Source organism: Cherax quadricarinatus, chromosome 66 (assembly GCF_038502225.1).
Source record: "Cherax quadricarinatus isolate ZL_2023a chromosome 66, ASM3850222v1, whole genome shotgun sequence".
In the NCBI taxonomy this organism is placed as follows: domain Eukaryota; kingdom Metazoa; phylum Arthropoda; class Malacostraca; order Decapoda; family Parastacidae; genus Cherax; species Cherax quadricarinatus.
Window position 1 is genome coordinate 23,853,516 of NC_091357.1, and position 15,210 is coordinate 23,868,725.

Genomic DNA, 15,210 nt, shown 5'->3' on the forward strand with positions numbered 1-15,210 from the left:
AAGTAGTGGTGTTTGTGGTACACAGTAACATATCTCTGAGAGGATGACAACTGTTTTAGAAACCTTTTTTGTTATGTGTTGGATATGAATGTTGAATTTTAGGTTGCTGTCAAGGTGCAGACCAGGAATTTTCCCTCATTATGTTTAGCAATAAGGAAGTTGTTAAGCATATTTAGTTGGTCCTCGCTTGCTCTACTACCAAACATAATGTAAAAGGTTTTGTCTATATTAAGTAGGAGTTTATTGATGGTCAACCAGGTTGCTGTTTTTGCGAGTTCTTCGTCAGCAATAGTGTTGAGTGAGGCTAAATTTGGGTGAGAGATGACAAAAGTTGTGTTGTCAGCAAAGAGAATAGGTGTAAGTTGTTGTGATACTCTTGGAAGATCATTGATGTATAACAGGAAAAGGAGGGGGCCAAGAATGCTACCCTGTGGTACACCAGTGTCCAGGGATCTTGTCGAGGAGGTTGTGCCATTGACAGACATTGCTTTCTCTTAGTGAGGTAGGACTTGATAAATGCAAGCACATGGCCTCTTATACTGTAATGATTAAGCTTGAGGAGTAGGATGCTGTGATCTACTGTATCAAAAGCTTTCTTAAGGTCGATGAAAGGTCCAAGTGGGTATTCATTTTTATCTAGTACTGTGTAAAGTAGGTCTAGCATTTTTATTATTGCATCATTTGTGCTTTTGTTTCTCCTGAAGCCAAACTGGCAGGGATTGAGGATGCTTTGTGGTGTTATGAAGGAGTGTAAGCTTTTGTGTATGAGTTTCTTGAAGATTTTGGAAAGTAAAGACAAGTTTGATATTAGCCTATAATTGTTTATATTGTAGGTAGTAGGTTGGTAGACAGCAACCACCCAGGGAGGTACTACCGTTCTGCCAAGTGAGTGTACAACGAAAACCTGTAATTGTTTTACATGATGGTAGGATTGCTGGTGTCTTTTGTCTGTCTCATAAACATGCAAGATTTCAGGTATGTCTTGTTACTTCTACTTGCACTTAGATAACACTACACATACATGTACAAGCATATATATACACACCCCTCTAGGTATTCTTCTATTTTCTTTCTAGTTCTTGTTCTTGTTTATTTCCTCTTATCTCCATGGGGAAGTGGAACAGAATTCTTCCTCCGTAAGCCATGCGTGTTATAAGAGGTGACTAAAATGCCGGGAGCAAGGGGCTAGTAACCCCTTCTCCTGTATAAATTACTAAATTTAAGAGAAACTTTCGTTTTTATTTTTGGGCCACCCTGCCTTGGTGGGATATGGCCGGTGTGTTGAAAGAAAGAAGAATTGTTTATATCTGTTGGGTCACCACCTTTGTGTATTGGTGTAATCCTTGCTAGCTTGAGTGTTGCCAGGAAAGTGTTGGTATCTAGCAATTTGTTGAAGATTAATGCAATGGTGGGTGAAAGGATTTGAGTGGCTCGTTTATTCAGTAGTGGTGGCACTTGGGTTACATTCCTTGATTTGTTTTTTAGAGTTAATAATCATGGTAACCTCAGTGGGCTGTGTTGGTGTAAGCTAGAGGGATGTTGGGAAGTTATGGCATTTTGTTGAGCAGATCTTCAATCTTTGTCAGTATAGTTTATTAAATTCATCTCATGTAGTAACTGGGTTGATTGATGCCATCCAGATTAGATCTTTACAATGACTCTCCAGTAATAGTGTAATATAAATACTTTATAAATTTTGTTTCCAGAAACTGTCTGTCTTCCACCAAGGTAGTGACCCAAACAAAGAAAAAATGCTTTTGCCATCACAGTCTTGCCAGAGTGGCACTGATACTACACCTCAAAACTGCAAACGTCTCCACCCGTCCTTTAGGGTGCAGGTACTGTACTTCCTTAGTTGTGTTGTATAGTAATTGAAGAGAGTTGTTGGATAGATGTACTTGAAATATTTGTCATTTTGTATTAGTGATTTGTATTAAAAGTCATATACAGTAGACTTGTTTAACATGGTTTTGTCTTGCACATTTTGGTTATAGCACGATTGAAGAATTGTGGCATTTTTGTGTTTGACACTTTGTAAAATTAGTTTAACACAGTTGTGGGAGGGAAAAAAATTGAGCCCGCGGTCGCCCATGGGGCAGGATGGGCTACAGCCATCCCCCGCTACCCCCACCACCCTCCCAGCCTTCAGTTCAGTTCATATGTGTGTTGGACGAATCTGTGCCAGTAGCTCCCTGTGTTTTAGATATGTATTAATTGACATGTCTTAAATCTGCCAAGCAATCATGGCACCCAGTAGGCATACAAGTGTTGCTAAAAGTTGCAAGAAAAGGTTTAAAGAAAATAGAGATATTAGACAAGAGATACCCTGTGGCGGGAATGAACTGTCATTTTGTACACAAAAAGAATTAGGTAAATATGAGTTTGTGTGACGACTGTCTGACTTGACTGACTGAATGACTTGACTGACCTACTGAATGACTTGACTGACTGAATGACTTGACTGACTGAATGACTTGACTGACTGAATGACTTTGCCCTTGTAGTAGACCCTGTCAGTTATATACTACAGGTCAGCCATCACTAATCCGGCATCACTGGGACCTGTAGTGTGCTGTATTAGTGAGTTTGCTGGATTATAAAGTGGTTAGGTTAGAGTACACATAATTAACCTATCAAGAGAGAGAGAGAGACTTTCTGCTATATCTTCCTCATTTTCATCACTGCTTTCTCCTCTGGCTTGCTGCTGCTGTGGATTTACAACCATCTGCACAATTTCTGAGTCAGTATAATACAGGTCCGCCATCACAAATCCGGCAATCAGTTATTCGGCACTAATTTTGACTAGCATAATTTCAGATTTCCAGGGTTGCCACACCAACCTGCTGGTACTGTTTGGTGGCACTACTTGCTGCATAAGTCATTCCAGTTTCTTTTTCTCCATTTATTGTTATAACCTGCTTGCTTTTAGCCCTAGCCATGGTTCCAATGAATAAAAGAAATGCTTCTCATTATGTAAAGCACCAACACAGTACATAATCCATTAAAGATAAGGTGGCTTTGAAGCCACTGTCGGCTGCCATGAGCTCAGTATCATGATGCAGGAGAATATGCTTTATTATTACGCTAATATCAACACTACAGCTTATTTGCCTATCACAATTAATCTAATATGACATAATAAAGAATATAAATAACATAAAACATGTTAAATACTCCAGAATAAATAATTGGCATAACACCGAGCAGTTCGACGGAGGTATGAAGAGGATATGGTATACAAATACCATTCTCCTATCCCTGTCTTGGGGGCTTATATTAGAGAAAACGGTGTGTAGCACAGGGCTAACTGTGATATACACTTGTACTGCACCATAAACCTGAAACAAAAAAGTTATTTTCTCTATATAGATTATCACACGTAGCAGCATATGTGTAAAGAACCTAGGATAACCCAAAAAAAGTCAATGTGGCTTATTTCTAGTACCTGGCTTGGGTTAGCCATATATGATTTTTGGTAAATATTCGATTCCCAGCCGGGGTAGAAACATAGGCTGTGTTTCTTTACACCTGTTGTCTGTTTACCCATCAGTAAATGGGTACCTGGGTGTTAGCTGACTAGTGTGGGTGTTATCCTGGGACACTGGCCTAATTTTCTTGAAATACTCTGCATAACAAGTGGCTTTCTATATAATAGTATGTCACTGATCTCAGCTAGGCCTGTGTACTGTGTACATGTACGTGTAGTAAATAAAGATATTATTATTTTATTAATAATAATAAAATAATAATAATATTATTTTCTCAATTGTTTGTTGGGTTATCTTATTGAAACTTGGTCAATGTATGATGGAAAGATACTTCTTAACGTACACCAAAAATGAAAGAAATCAGACTATAAATAGCAGAGTTCACTTCTCAGCCATTAGCAGCCGCTTAGCGGTATATTTTTGTATGGTTTTTATGGTTATATTCTCGTTTTTTTGGTCTCATTTGATAGAATGAAAGATATATTACAGAAATAGATATGATTTTGATTGCTTACATGACGAAAAGTACCTCGAAATTGCGCTCACAGTAGCAAAAATGTTCTATTGTTTAGCGAGGCTCAAGAGTAAACAAATGATGTCACCGACCAATACCTGTCCGCCTGCCAGTCCAAATTCCAATACGGAGTCAAGAATGGGTTGACATTATTTACACAATTATTACAATAATGCAGCAGTCTGCATAACAGAGAACCTTCATGGCGCGCATAACGGAGATAAAACACCTCAATTACTGGGAGCGCTTGAGGTTCCTGAACCTGTATTCCCTGGAATGCAGGCGGGAGAGATACATGATTATATACACCTGGAAAATCCTAGAGGGACTAGTACCGAACTTGCACACGAAAATCACTCACTACGAAAGCAAAAGACTTGGCAGACGATGCAACATCCCCCCAATGAAAAGCAGGGGTGTCACTAGCATGTTAAGAGACCATACAATAAGTGTCAGGGGCCCGAGACTGTTCAACTGCCTCCCAGCATACATAAGGGGGATTACCAACAGACCCCTGGCAGTCTTCAAGCTGGCACTGGACAAGCACCTAAAGTCGGTTCCTGATCAGCCGGGCTGTGGCTCGTACGTTGGTTTGCGTGCAGCCAGCAGTAACAGCCTGGTTGATCAGGCTCTGATCCACCAGGAGGCCTGGTCACAGACCGGGCCGCGGGGGCGTTGACCCCCGGAACTCTCTCCAGGTAAACAGTAAATCTTCTATTTTTTTGTGAATAAAAGTTCAAAATGGTAAGCAAGAGGGGCCAGGAGCTGTGACTAATGAACAGAGAAAATGTTATTTTAGTGCCAGGAATGTCTGCATTGTTTATTCTGGATCCTATTTTGAAATTGGCATCTGTTGAAATTTGCGTGAAATTGGCCAAATTGCCAATTTTTGACCACTTTATTGGGTAGTTGAAATAAGTGAATGGGCAGTTTCTTGTACTTAATTGACAGACTAGAAGTAAATAAGTTTATTCAGGTATACACAAATACAGTTACATAGATTATCATACATAGCAGTGTATGTATAGAGAACCTAGGATAACCCAAAAAGTCAGTGACTTATTTCCAGTGCCTGGCTTGGGCTTGCCATATATGATTTTTGGTAAATATTTTTTTTCTCAGTTGTTTGTTGGGCTATCTCATTGAAACTTGGGCAATGTATGATGCTTCTTACCGTACAACAAAAATAAAAAAGACGGACGATAAATAAGGGAGTTCACTTCTCAGTCGCCTCTTTGTGGTATATTTTTGCATGGTTTTTGTGGTTGTATTCATGTTTCTTGGTCTCATTTGACAGAATGGAAGATATATTACACAAATAGACGTGATTTTGATTGCTTTCACGACGAAAAGTACCTTGAAATTGAGCTCAAAGTAGCGGAAATGTTCGATTTTTGCCGCTGTTCAATGAACTTCGTGTAAGTCAAGTTGGTTAATTTTATTAAGTGTACAGTGGACCCCCGCTTAACGATCACCTCCAAATGCGACCAATTATGTAAGTGTATTTATGTAAGTGCGCTTGTACGTGTATGCTTGGGGGTCTGAAATGGACTAATCTACTTCACAATATTCCTTATGGGAAAAAATTCGGTCAGTACTGGCACCTGAACATACTACTGGAATGAAAAAAGTTCGTTAACCGGGGATCCACTGTATTCTAACCTAACCACTCTGTAATCCGGCAAACTCAGTAATCTGGCACACTACAGGTCCCAATGATGCCGGATTTGTGATGGAGGACCTGTAATGAAATATGAGTCGGTATAATGATGAAATATGAGTCAGTATAATGATGAAATATGAGTTGGTATAATGATGAAATATGAGTCGGTATAATGATGAAATATGAGTCGGTATAATGATGAAATATGAGTCGGTATAATGATGAAATATGAGTCGGTATAATGATGAAATATGAGTCGGTATAATGATGAAATACGAGTCGGTATAATGACGAAATACGAGTCGGTATAATGACGAAATACGAGTCGGTATAATGACGAAATACGAGTCGGTATAATGATGAAATACGAGTTGGTATAATGATGAAATACGAGTCGGTATAATGATGAAATACGAGTCGGTATAATGATGAAATACGAGTCGGTATAATGATGAAATACGAGTCGGTATAATGATGAAATACGAGTCGGTATAATGATGAAATACGAGTCGGTATAATGATGAAATACGAGTCGGTATAATGATGAAATACGAGTCGGTATAATGATGAAATACGAGTCGGTATAATGATGAAATACGAGTCGGTATAATGATGAAATACGAGTCGGTATAATGATGAAATACGAGTCGGTATAATGATGAAATACGAGTCGGTATAATGATGAAATACGAGTCGGTATAATGATGAAATACGAGTGATGAAATACGAGTCGGTATAATGATGAAATACGAGTCGGTATAATGATGAAATACGAGTCGGTATAATGATGAAATACGAGTCGGTATAATGATGAAATACGAGTCGGTATAATGATGAAATTTGAAATTATGCTAGCTGAAATTAGTGCTGGATTACTGATGGAACCGGATAACTAATTGCCAGATTAGTGATGACTGACCTGTACTAGTAGTAGTCCCTGTCAGTTATATAGTACTTGTAGTAGTCACTGACAATTATATAGCACTTATAGTAGCCCTGACAGTTATATAATAGTTTGTTTTAGTGGTCTACTGTATCAAATACTTTCCATAGGTCAGTGAAGAGCCCCAGAGAATATTCATTTTTTTCAGTTGCTGTACACTATATAGTAATTCGAACATCTGAGGTAGTACAATTTATGATACAATCTTACATTTTTAAGTTTGTAATTAATTCTTTCACAGTGGTAAATACAAATATTCTATATTTCACACTGTTATTAACCCTTTCAGGGTCCAGAGGCCAAATTTCAAAGTGTGCACCAGGGTCCAAGAATTTTCAAAAAAAATTTTTGTTATTTTTTCCTTATGAAATGTTAGAGAAACTTTTTCTGAAGGTAAAACAAAAAGTACGAAATTTGATGGAAAATTGATGAAATTATGCTCTTGCGATTTTGCCAACTTTGACTCCCATTTTAGGTGAATTACAATATAACAGTCAATCAAATAATTAGCTATTTCACTAGTATTACTTCAATTCTATCGAATGAGCACAAATCGCTCAGTCAACTGTTTCAACTACAAAATAGTGATCGGAAATTGGTAATTTGGCCAATTTAATGCAAAGATCAAAATATTCCAATTTCAAAATAGGGTCCAGAATAAACAATGCAGGCATTCCTGGCACTAAACTAACATTTCCTCTGCTCATTAGTTATGTTTTCAGGCTTTACAAATTAATTCTATTTTTATTTTTTATTCACATAATGAATTTTTATTCAAACCAAAGAACAGAAGATTTACTGTTATGCAATATTGTAATAATTGTATAAATAATATCACCACATTTGTGAACATATATTAGACCCAACAGCTGGCGTGTATTAGACGTGTGAGGTCATTTGTTTACTCTTGAACATCAGCGAAAATTTAACATTTCCACTACTTTAAGCTCGGTTTCAAGCCATTTCCAAAACTATAACCAATCAAAATCATCTCTATTTCTGTAATATATCTTCCATTCTATCAATTGAGACCAAGAAATCGCAAATACATCTATATAAAACATACTAAAAAACCCTGCAAAGTCGCTGTTTTAATCGAAAATTATGGTTTCATTTTTTCTCTCCTTATGCACTGTGTGCTGCAGGATTTTTTTATGTGGTGCACACATACCACATAGATATATTCTCTCATATTTACCACTTGCAGCTTATCTGAATGAGCTGAGCTAATGGCATAGAACTATGGTTTGGACCCTCAACTCAAAGCCATAGAACTATGGCACGGACCCTGAAAGGGTTAATGTACGAGGTAGTACAATTTATGATAAAATCAATCTTACTTTTTTTAGTTCGCAATTAAGTTCATTTACTTTATTATTAACGAGGTAATACAGACCAATATCTAACTTGTGCTTTTATTCAGCCTAAACCCAAACTGGCAAAGGCTCAGTATGTTATGGGATAGGAGGTAGGAGTAGATTTGTATATAGATTATTTTTTCGAAGATTTCAGAGAGGAAAAGAGAGTTATATATTGGTCCGTAGTTATTTAGTTCTGTAGGACCGTCTCTTTTGAGGATCGGGGTGACCCTTGCCATCCATACTCAAGACAACAAGGGTACTATATATATATACAGAACTAAATAACTACAGACTAATATCTAACTCTCTTTTCCTCTCTGAAATCTTTGAAAAAATAATCTATAAACAAATCTACTCCTACCTCCTACCTTTGCCAGTTTGGGTTTAGGCTGAATAAAAGCACAAATGATCAATTATTCAGATACTTGAATTACTATATACAGCAACTGAAAAAAATGAATATCCTCTGGGGCTCTTCAAAGACCTACGGAAAGCATTTGATACCATGCACTTAAAACTTGAGCATTATGGGGTCAGAGGACACTCTCTCAATTACATAAAATCTTATCTTAGTGGAAGACATTAGTATGCAGTATTCATAAATGGCGTGACCTTCAATACTCAGCCTGTAATTGTTGAAGTGCCACAGGGAAGTGTCCTAGGTCCTCTACTCTTTCTTATTTACATCAATGACCTCCCAAATGCACATCCTGTACCTTTATAAAGTTACTTGACAAGGTACATCCTGTACCATTATATTGACAAAAGTACATCTTGGACCATTATAAAGTCACTTAACAAAGGTACATCTTGGGCCATTATAAAAGTACATGATGAAACAAATGTCCGGTAAATATTTCCTTTCCAAATTGTTGATCGATTATGAACTTTTGTCATTACTGTCTAGTATTTTAGTTGACAAATAGTGTTTTCTAATACGCAGAGGTTTTTTGTACCAGTAAATGTAAGTTAGTGTACTTAGGATAAATGGTTTGTTTTATTGGTGTTTTATGGAGCAGAGGAGAGAGAGAGAGAGATACATGATGATATATACATACCTGGAAAATACTCAAGGGCCTGGTCCCAAATCTACACACTGCCATAACAAGATACTGGAGTGAGAAATATAGGAGGAAGTGTAAAATAAACCCAGTGTTTTTACTGAATCATCTTATACAGTGGACCCTCGGGTAACGGTGGGATCGGCTAATGCCAAAATCGGATAGTGGCACATTTTTGCGTAAAAATATTGGCTCGGCTAATACCCAAGAACTTGGTTAAGGGCATTCATCCCGAACATGTCCGCGCTGCCTGAGCCCATGTAAAGCCAGTGTGCCATTGTTTACAAGCCAGGGAGGATTGATTCCTCATGTACATGCAATATATTTTGTATTATTCCATTGTTTTTAGTGCTTGTAACTGCTAAATAAGCCACCATGGGCCCAAAGAAAGCTTCTAGTGCCAGCCCTGTGGTAAAGAAGGAAAGAAGTACAGTAGAATTCAAGAAAAAACTCGTAGCAAAGTACCAAAGTGGAGGAGGAAGAGAGGGGAAACTGTGCCTTCTGCAGTGATTCTATGATATGTATGATAATAAAGCAGCAGGTGTCGATAAAGGCTATAGTGCCAGCCAGCGACAAAGTGTAGAATTAACAGTGTAGCAAGTAAGTTAAGCGAGTAAGCGATGGAAAAACGACATGAAAGTAACTCTCCAATGTTGTTGCATGTGCATCGGGCCGCTGAACATACGCCGCCCTGCTATGTATCTTCCATCACCCTAAACCTCTGCCAGCATCTCCTTCATCAAACTAATTAAACTAACATCTCCTCCAAGGAAAGTGTTAATATAAAAGTGTAAGTATAAAAGTAAATACATATATAAGTGTAAATATAAAAAGACCCCAATGGAAATACGTCACTGACTTTTTTGGGTTATCCCAGGTACTTTACACATATGCTGCTATGTATGATAATCTATGTAACTGTATTTGTGTATACTTGAATAAACTTACTTAATTATTTATTAATTAAAATGTAAATATTTCTTATTTATAAATTACATACATTGTTTAAGTGTGATAGTGTTGGTGAGTTCTGCTGCCACCTCCACCACCACTAATATGTACGGCATCTTTCTGTGGCCCTTATAAACCCAACAACAACACTTCCATCACTTTACTCCTCTCATACATTATGACATATTTTATTCATTCTAGAGTATATATCATGTTTCTATGTTATTAATATTGTTTATAATATATTAGATGAATTGTGATAAATAAGCTGTCCTAGGTAGTAGGTTGGTAGACAGCAACCACCCAGGGAGGTACTACCGTCCTGCCAAGTGAGCGTAAAATGAAAGCCTGTAATTGTTTTACATGATGGTAGGATTGCTGGTGTCCTTTTTTCTGTCTCATAAACATGCAAGATTTCAGGTATATCTTGCTACTTCTACTTACACTTAGGTCACACTACACATACATGTACAAGCATATATATACACACCCCTCTGTTTTCTTCTATTTTCTTTCTAGTTCTTGTTTATTTCCTCTCATCTCCATAGGGAAGTGGAACAGAATTCTTCCTCCGTAAGCCATGCGTGTTGTAAGAGATGACTAAAATGACGGGAGCAAGGGGCTAGTAACACCTTCTCCTGTATAAATTACTAAATTAAAAAGAGAAACTTTCGTTTTTCTTTTTGGGCCACCCTGCCTTGGTGGGATACAGCCGGTTTGTGAAAAAAAAAAGCCTTAGAGATATTAATGTCATATTGAAGCATAATAAACTCGCCTTCCTCTCTCCTCCTACCTGTCTTCCATACACCAAGAAGTCAATAAAGGTAAGTGTGATGCTAAATGTTCATTTATCCATTTTATTAGTGCTTTATATTTATTTGTCATTGTTTTCTGTATATATATCTATATTTAATCTTTTAAAAAAATATCTTTTGTTAATACTTTTGGCTGTTTGAAACGGATTAATTGGATTTCTATTATTTCTTATGGGGAAAATTAATTCGGCTAAAGGCAAAATCGGTTAAAGGCAAGCTCTCTGGAATGGATTTATGCCATTACCCGATGGTCCACTTTATATAAAAAAACATCATTTGTTGTTTCTCAGGTGCTGTATAATCAGTACAAGTTTAGAGCTTCCCAACGACTCTGAAGGTAAGTCTGTAAGGCTGGATTATAAAAGGCTGAACGGCTTGCCTTGTGAAACTCTTATGTATTGAGAGGATCACTTTGTTAATTATTGTAAAAAGTGTAGTAGCATCATAATTTTATATGTGTTTAAAGATTAATAAGTTTGTCATCTCATAAAAATGGAATAATGTGAATTTGTAAAATACTTTTTTCGTTAGATTTTGGACTTCAGGTTCTCATCAACTTACAGTGGGGTTATGTTCCCACAAAACCATTGAAAATATTTTGTCAAATATGAATTATATGATAAGTCAATAAATAACTACTGTCACTGAATAATAAACAAATAATTACTCTAAATACCAGTATTGAAAAGTCAGTAAATGAATAAAAGTTATGGACTTGTTGCCTTCATATTGGGTAATTATCTCAAGTTTCACCTCCAAAGTAATTGTTGCCACATCATCGTAAAGTTGAAATGTTCTGAGTCAAATCATTGTAAGTTGGGGCGCACCTGTAGTGTGTGGTATTGTGATAAAATAAGAGTCATTTATTGCAGGAATGCTACTCTAGTACATGTGTTTGAGGACACTTTCCATTTTATCACAGGAATTTTTTTTGTATGTATTTCAAAGTTAAAAAGGATAATGATGTATTTATTGTTTGTGGTTCATGTATATTTGTAAATACTGTAGGGGTTATACAACACCTGGCTTGGTTATGCAAAACTTGACTTGGTTATGCAATACCTGGGTTGCTTATGCAATATCAGGCTTGGTTGTGCAACATCTGGCTGAGCTATACAACACCTGGCTGGGCTATACACCACCTGGCTTGGTTATACACCACCTAGCTTAGTTATACTCGGCTGATCTCTACAGATTCAGCATTTTACATAAATGTAAAAAATTTTCTGGCTAGGATGTTCATCTCTGGAGTACTGTAGCCACTGCTCCCTTGTCCTCACATCAAACAGGCAAATGTTATTGTCTGGTAGATGGTTTGTATATAAGATCAAATGAATAGATCTTTGTTTATGCAGCATCCTTGGCTGGGGTTGAACTAGAGTAAAAAAACATGATAGTTGCATCATTTTTTTTTTGATGTTCTGGTGTTAGTGTTAGCAAAGTAGGAATAATCAGGGGATTCAGAGACCCTGGTTAGTGTGACTGAGTCCTGGAGGTGGGAAGTACAGTACCTGTACTCTGAAGGATGGGTGAGGGTGTTACAGTACTGGAGGTGGGAAGTACAGTACCTGCACTCTGAAGGATGGGTGAGGGTGTTACAGTTCTGGAGGTGGGAAGTACAGTACCTGCACTCTGAAGGATGGGTGACGGTGTTACAGTTCTGGAGGTGGGAAGTACAGTACCTGCACTCTGAAGGATGGGTGAGGGTGTTACAGTTCAAAGGGTCACATTAACTGTGGTGTTGCATTGCTTCTGACAAGACAGCTATTGAATGAATGATGATGAATGTGTTTCCTATTTTATTTAATTGCCCCATCATGGTGGGAGACGCCTGATATGTAAAAAAATATATATATTCTTTTTCTGTATTTTTTTCAGGTCTCTGTATTAAAAAGACTGCTACACAGTTTTGAATGGCAAATAACCAATTGCTGGATAGTCAATGATGTATTTATTTAGCCACTGTGTGCATGATAATGTGTATAAATAATGTGTATAAATGTGTAGGATGAGGATCTTCCATGACACTATATATCTCTGAATTCATATAGGTAATGAATAACAGCATTTTTATGCCTTTCTCATAATTCAGTGTTATACAGCAGCACTGTACAATCAGTGCCATTTTGTGATGTAGTGCTTGTGAGGTCACTGAGGAAGACATAACTCCAGTAAAGTGTCAGACACCTTGCCTTGGCAAATAGCTGTCACACACACCTCTCAGCTTAAGTCAGGTCTTTTGTTCTTGAACTGGTGTCAGGTTGTAACATGTGGTCTATGCCTTATGGGGAAGGGGGGGGGGGTGCTTTAAGGACCATATAAGCTCAAGGAAACAGCTAGAGAGAGAGGTTGGTGACAGGTCCAGTGAGCGGGAGCCCTGGACAGTCGTGTGTAGTGGACCTCGCATTGCGAATCTCGGGTCAGCTGGTCGGTGAATTAAGAGTGAGTGCAAGTCCGTGTTACTGATAACATCTACCCTTTCTCTGGTAATAAGTCTCATAGGTCAATTGTTTTTTTTTTTTTTTTATCACACTGGCCGATTCCCACCAAGGCAGGGTGGCCCGAAAAAGAAAAACTTTCACCATCATTCACTCCATCACTGTCTTGCCAGAAGGGTGCTTTACACTACAGTTTTTAAACTGCAACATTAACACCCCTCCTTCAGAGTGCAGGCACTGTACTTCCCATCTCCAGGACTCAAGTCCGGCCTGCCGGTTTCCCTGAACCCCTTCATAAATGTTACTTTGCTCACACTCCAACAGCACGTCAAGTATTAAAAACCATTTGTCTCCATTCACTCCTATCAAACACGCTCACGCATGCCTGCTGGAAGTCCAAGCCCCTCGCACACAAAACCTCCTTTACCCCCTCTCTCCAACCTTTCCTAGGCCGACCCCTACCCAGCCTTCCTTCCACTACAGACTGATACACTCTTGAAGTCATTTGTTTCGCTCCATTCTCTCTACATGTCCGAACCACCTCAACAACCCTTCCTCAGCCCTCTGGACAACAGTTTTGGTAATCCCGCACCTCCTCCTAACTTCCAAACTACGAATTCTCTGCATTATATTCACACCACACATTGCCCTCAGACATGACATCTCCACTGCCTCCAGCCTTCTCCTCGCTGCAACATTCATCACCCATGCTTCACACCCATATAAGAGCGTTGGTAAAACTATACTCTCATACATTCCCCTCTTTGCCTCCAAGGACAAAGTTCTTTGTCTCCACAGACTCCTAAGTGCACCACTCACTCTTTTCCCCTCATCAATTCTATGATTCACCTCATCTTTCATAGACCCATCCGCTGACACGTCCACTCCCAAATATCCGAATACATTCACCTCCTCCATACTCTCTCCCTCCAATCTGATATTCAATCTTTCATCACCTAATCTTTTTGTTATCCTCATAACCTTACTCTTTCCTGTATTCACCTTTAATTTTCTTCTTTTGCACACCCAAATTCATCCACCAATCTCTGCAACTTCTCTTCAGAATCTCCCAAGAGCACAGTGTCATCAGCAAAGAGCAGCTGTGACAACTCCCACTTTGTGTGTGATTCTTTATCTTTTAACTCCACGCCTCTTGCCAAGACCCTCGCATTTACTTATCTTACAACCCCATCTATAAATATATTATACAACCACGGTGACATCACACATCCTTGTCTAAGGCCTACTTTTACTGGGAAATAATTTCCCTCTTTCCTACATACTCTAACTTGAGCCTCACTATCCTCATAAAAACTCTTCACTGCTTTCAGTAACCTACCTCCTACACCATACACTTGCAACATCTGCCACATTGCCCCCCTATCCACCCTGTCATACGCCTTTTCCAAATCCATAAATGCCACAAAGACCTCTTTAGCCTTATCTAAATACTGTTCACTTATATGTTTCACTGGTCCACACACCCCCTACCTTTCCTAAAGCCTCCTTGTTCATCTGCTATCCTATTCTCTGTCTTACTCTTAATTCTTTCAATAATAACTCTACCATACACTTTACCAGGTATACTCAGCAGACTTATCCCCCTATAATTTTTGCACTCTCTTTTATCCCCTTTGCCTTTATACAAAGGAACTATGCATGCTCTCTGCCAATCCCTAGGTACCTTACCCTCTTCCATACATTTATTAAATAATTGCACCAACCACTCCAAAACTATATCCCCACCTGCTTTTAACATTTCTATCTTTATCCCATCAATCCCGGCTGCCTTACCCCCTTTCATTTTACCTACTGCCTCACGAACCTCCCCCACACTCACAACTGGCTCTTCCTCACTCCTACAAGATGTTATTCCTCCTTGTCCTATACACGAAATCACAGCTTCCCTATCTTCATCAACATTTAACAATTCCTCAAAATATTCCCTCCATCTTCCCAATACCTCTAACTCTCCA

At 38.3% G+C, this 15,210-nt stretch overlaps 1 long non-coding RNA gene across 1 annotated transcript in view; it reads left to right on the top strand.

Annotated features, from left to right (window-relative positions):
- LOC128703459 (uncharacterized) overlaps window positions 1-12,063 on the top strand; it is a 43,431-nt gene extending 31,368 nt beyond the window's left edge. Inside the window, exons 6-7 of the long non-coding RNA XR_011393872.1 lie at window positions 1,707-1,838; window positions 11,087-12,063. This is a non-coding gene — a long non-coding RNA (uncharacterized lncRNA). The remainder of the gene's footprint in view (window positions 1-1,706; window positions 1,839-11,086) is intronic.
- The last annotated feature ends 3,147 nt before the right edge of the window (window positions 12,064-15,210 follow it).